This window comes from Dama dama, chromosome 30 (assembly GCF_033118175.1).
Source record: "Dama dama isolate Ldn47 chromosome 30, ASM3311817v1, whole genome shotgun sequence".
Taxonomy (NCBI): domain Eukaryota; kingdom Metazoa; phylum Chordata; class Mammalia; order Artiodactyla; family Cervidae; genus Dama; species Dama dama.
This window is the reverse complement of record NC_083710.1, coordinates 10,045,770-10,051,444: the sequence shown is the minus strand read 5'-3', so window position 1 is coordinate 10,051,444 and position 5,675 is coordinate 10,045,770. Positions and strand designations below refer to the sequence as shown.

The following is a 5,675-nucleotide window of genomic DNA, read 5'->3' as shown; positions in this document are numbered from 1 at the left end:
AATCTGTAGCATATGACTAACTTTTCATAATGCAACATGTTGTCTTTAAACCGATGCATGTATATGGATCATGCAAAGCCAATGAAGCTTTACTCTCCTAGAGGGTATATGCTATCATTATTCCCAAAACCCTTCAGTTGTTACATATGTAGCAGTGCCTCAATAAAGCCTTATTTACTAACAAAATAAGAATTTAAAGTATGAACTAAAAAAATTTATTCACTATAATTTATCAAAAAAATGGCAAACTGCTTCATGCTAGGGCAAGATTTAAAAACTGAGAGCACTTGACAAAACAAAACTTTTTCACAGATTTATAAGAAAAGAAAGACTGATCTTGCTATCCCTCTCCCCCGCCAGAAAAAAGAAAAACCCTGTGATGGGTTTAGTTTAGATATAAGCTTCAACAGATATTATAAGAAGGTATTGCTATCTTCTCAGATTAAAATAACTTGTGGGTTTTCATTAAATATAGTGGTTTAGCAAATGTGAATAAAAACTTCTTGAGTTTTGCTGAATATATGACCAAAAAATCCTAATAAAATTTCAGGGTCATAAACAATATTAATTGGAGTCTGCACATTATATTGCATAGAATTAAGTTTTAAAGTGACTTAAATAATTTAACATACTTCCAACTGGAAATAATTCTCTCACAAGCTTGTGAAAGCAAAATATAATACATATTTCCTTATGTTTCTTTTAAACCATTCAATATGCAAATTCCTTTGATAACTTGTTTTTCCTTCAAGTTATTTCCATATTGCATTGATGCAAATTCACTCAAAACCCAGTTTTCAAGATCCTTGCTAGACTTCCCAATATAGACCTCATGTATATAATCAACAATACCCTCTACACTTTTTTTGTGTGTGCAATTCTATAATTTTATTCACAATCAGTAGTTAGTTCTCATCCACATTAACTGTCTTTAGCTTTTTTAAGTTGGTGACATGCACATAGGTAAGGAAGTTTGCTGAATCTTCATCTTCATTTCTGGACAATTACATACAGATGCCTAGGAGATATCGCTTACTCCATTAACCCAGCCTGGTGTTATTGGGCACATCTAACATTCCCATCTCCCTCATGGCAAATTTCCAAATCTCTTTGAGTGTGCAAGGGGCACACTTGAAGCTCACTCCATGGATGTGCCTGGGGACACTGATGGTATGTTCTCTGGTCCCCACCTCATTGATGGCAGGAAGGTCCTTCTCACCACCCTTCTTGGCAGGAGCTGTTCTGCCAGGTCCACACTGGAAAGGACCCTGCCACTACACTTTCAAACATTTCATTAAACCTTCCTTTCTTTGAACCTAATTGAAACCTGTCACTGTTAGCTCTCGCCTTTCTCAATCACTCATCCTATTTAAGTGTGAAGAGTTAAAAAGGACCTCCTTGATCCTCAGTGATTTTGCTACTCCATATTTTTATAAAATTATATGTATAAAAATCTCTGCCTTTTACACTGTTTAGTGAGATCCAGCTTCTTATTTGTTCTATCTTTATTTCTGTTGATTTTCAACTAACTAGCTACCCCACTGAATTCCTTGAAGACTTGTCATTTGGTTCAAGTCTTCCTTTGCACATCAAAAGGTTTTATTATCCATTTGATATCCTGGCCTCCCTACTTTATAACCCATATATCGCCAATTTTTTTTCCCCTCTGCACACTTTTCAGCACCCTTCTCCACCTACCTTGCTATCACCTGAAAATCTATTTCTGAAATCACTGAGTCAGATAATGTAGGCTTTTTCACTCTAAATACTTCAGTACTTTCATCAAATATATTCTTTCATATCATTACAATTTCCACCAGATGGACCATTCTACTTTTTCCTATTGCTCAGCCACCTCTTCACTTACCTACCTATGATCTGTAATTTTAACAAAATCTTATCAATGGCCCCAAGTCTCCTGCTCATTATTTACCCATCCTATTCACCTGGATACCTGATTGAATTCAAGTACCAGTCAACAAGCTTCTAAGTGTGTCTTGCCTCAGAACTTCTGTTCTAATTTTCCTCTTCTAATAGAATTAGAATAACAACATTAATTATTGTGAAATGCAAATCTGATCACACTTTTTCTTCCTACTTAAAACTCATTAATGTCTTTTTATCACTTTTAGCATAAAGTTTAGAATTTTATGTGGCCTAAAAATACCTTTGTGACCGGAACATCATTAACCTTGCAGATGTATCTTTTGCAGTTGACTTTCTTCATTTCTTTCTTTGTCCTCAAGCCCTTTCTGTTTGTACCTATCCATATCTATTACTGGAGAAGGCAATGACAACACACTCCAGTACTCTTGCCTGGAAAATCCCATGGACGGAGGAGCCTGGTAGGCTGCAGTCCATTGGGTTGCGAAGAGTCGGACACGACTGAGTGACTTAGAAGCAGCAGCAGCAGCATATCTATTATTCTGTTTTGATTTATCTTTGCTTCCCTAGTTCAGATTTGTCCTTTAAAACTAAACTTAACCATCAGATCTTTTAGAGAGACTAGCAGTAGCTCATATATTTCACTCCATAGATACCTCCATGGTAAGATTATGTAACACTGGGCACATCCCCTCTCACTTTCAGAGGTGTCTTCTTGCCACTGGAGGGTAAGTTTCTTGAACATATAGACCTATTCATCTTGATCAACACTGTATCTTTACCACATAGATTAATATTTCACATATTATAGGTGTTTCTATTATATTGTTAACAAAGGTTAATTTACTACTAATACCACAGAATAATGATCTAAGAACAACCACAAAATAAATGACTTACCTTTGAAAATGTTGAAATTGGAGATATGAGAATTAATAATTAATATATGCAAGATAAGTACACATAACCACTTGGGAAGAATTATTAGTATTGATATATTTAACACATTTATCTGTTTATCATTTTTTTTTAGTTTATATCTATGTTTCTTAATTTTTGATCAATGTGAGTTACATTTTTTTCCCAGTATTCTTATGTAATTATCTAATGTTAAGCCCTTCAAGGGAAAGTATAGTACTATGGCTTTATTCAATCTCATTTCTCCCTAGAAACATGTAGATCTTAAAGATGATTTCATGTGAACCCTCCTAAAGCTTGACTGCTATCCCTGAAGTAGCAGAAATGTAGGTGCCTTCTAAATATCTTCTATTCCTTCCATTTTAGAAATAAACTTCTAATTTTACTTAATAAAGCAATAATCCCAGCCAGAAGAGTACACTCCCTAGCCTCCATTGTAGCTAAACATGGTCATGTTAACTAAATTGTGGTCAGTGATATTTAAAAGAGACATTATCTGATAGAAGTCTGTTCAGTTGGTTAGGAAGTATAAATAGGGCTATTTCTTACTTTTCCCTTTCCCTTCTTCATAAAATGAGCACATGTCAATGATAGCTGTACCAACTATCTTAGATTATGGATTGAGTTTGAGGATAGAAATAACATTTCACAAATGTGAAACAGATGATGGAGAGAGCTTAAGTCCCTTTAAATTCAGCAAGCTTGCAAGACTCAAAAGAATAGCCTAATTAGGTTGAAAATAATTTATTGCCATAATTCCCACCTCCTCAGAAATTTTTCTGTGTGGCAAAACTTAGCTGAAAATTACATACTCCATATAAGATCACAGGTAAGATTACATATGAAAAGTTTCAAAACTAAAGGAATTTGTGTGACATTTAGAAAGTACCAACCACAAATTCATCAATTTTCTCGTCTTAATATAGAACTGGCTACACTCCTTCAGTGTATCCTTGGTATCTGTTTTTTCAGCTCAAATTGTAATCACTGGGCTTGGTATAACTGGACTTACCACTGTTGCTTTGAGATAGTCTCACTGGCTCTTTATATCCCCAGTTTTGATAGTTGTTTACTTATATGTTTTATAACCTTGCTTGCTCTCCTCATTTAATAAACCCTATTTACTCCCCAGCATCTACCAATCCATTCCATATCTGGCATGGTTATATCAACGTACACATAAATATCACTTTATTTTCCTGGACTCCAAAATCACTACAGATAGTAACTGCAGCCATAAAATTAAAAAACACTTGCTACTTGGAAGAAAAGCTATGACCAACCTGAACAGCAAATTAAAAACAGAGATGTTACTTTGCCAACAAAGGTCCGTCTAGTAAAAGTTATGTCTTTTCAAGTAGTCATGTATGGATGTGAGAGTTGAACTATAAAGAAAGATGAGCACCAAAGAATTGGTGCTTTTGAACTGTGGTATTGGAGAAGACTCTTGAGAATCCCTTGGACAGCAAGGAGATCCAACCAGTTCATCCTAAAGGAAATGAGTTCTGAATATTCATTTGAAGGACTAATGTTGAAGCTCCAATTCTTTGACCACCTGATGAGAAGAACTGACTCACTGGAAAAGACCCTGATGCTGGGAAAGGTTGAAGGCAGGAGGAGAAGGGAACAACAGAGGATGAGATGGTTGGATGGCATCACTGACTCAATGGACTTGAGTTTGAGCAAGCTCCGGGAGGTGGTAACGGGAGTGGAAGCCTGGAGTGTTGCAGTCCATGGGATTGCAGAGTTGGACACGACTGAGCGACTGAATTGACTGACTGGCCCATTAAAAAACAATCTCCCTAACTCATAGGCCTTTCCATTCTATCCGCAACTCTCTTATGATGGTGTCAACCCTATCTCAAACATTCACTCTTCTAGTCATACCTGGAAGCATAACTTGGCATTACTGATGCTGCTGCTGAGTCGCTTCGGTCGTGTCCGACTCTGTGCGACCCCATAGACGGCAGCCCACCAGGCTCCCCCGTCCCTGGGATTCTCCAGGCAAGAACACTGGAGTGGGTTGCCATTTCCTTCTCCAATGCATGAAAGTGAAAAGTGAAAGGGAAGTCGCTCAGTCGTGTCCGACTCTTAGCGACCCCAGGGACTGCCGCCCACCAGGCTCCTCCCTCCATGGGATTTTCCAGGCAAGAGTACTGGAGTGGGCTGCCATTGCCTTCTCCATGGCATTACTAGTTAGGGCAATATTTTCATAAGTCCAGTGCCACCCTATTCTGACTACCTTTTCCCAGTTTTGAAGCCCATTCACTCTACTATTCCCAAATTCAACATTCTCTCAATCCATTAAGAAATCCAATGCATTTGTCTTATAACCCTTTAATTAATAACACTCACATGATTTCTTCATTCCATTTCATACCCTGCAACAGAGATGACTTTAAAACACAAGACAACCAATCCTCTCCTACTACTCTTTGCTTTGTCCACACTTTTCCAGTCACATTGACTGCTGTGATGTTTTCTAATATGCCAGGAACAGCCCTGCTTTAAAGCCTTTGTGGATGCTTTTTTTTTTTTTTTTTTTTTTTGCCTCTTCTCCAGATAATTACTTAACAAGTCACTTACCTCTTCAGATCTTCAAGTTTTTGCTCATCTCATCTTCTCGATTAAGCTTTTTTTATATGCAAATCTTTCTGCCTTTTGCTCTAGTTCTTCACCTTACTCATCCTTTCCTTTCCACTTTTTTCCTTTTTTCTATCTGATGTTATAATAAATTAACACAAACTTAATGGCTGAAAATAGAATAAATTGATCATTTTATTCTATAGGTAGGGTTTCAACATAGAGGCTTCTGGGAATAATCAAAATGTCAACAGGCCACTAGAAGTTGGTAAAGGCAAGGAAACAGATTC

The 5,675-nt window shown here is 36.9% G+C and overlaps 1 pseudogene; it reads right to left on the bottom strand.

Moving 5' to 3' along the window:
• Window positions 1-905: 905 nt before the first annotated feature.
• On the bottom strand, window positions 906-2,227 carry LOC133049691 (large ribosomal subunit protein eL31-like; annotated as a pseudogene).
• Window positions 2,228-5,675: the final 3,448 nt, after the last annotated feature.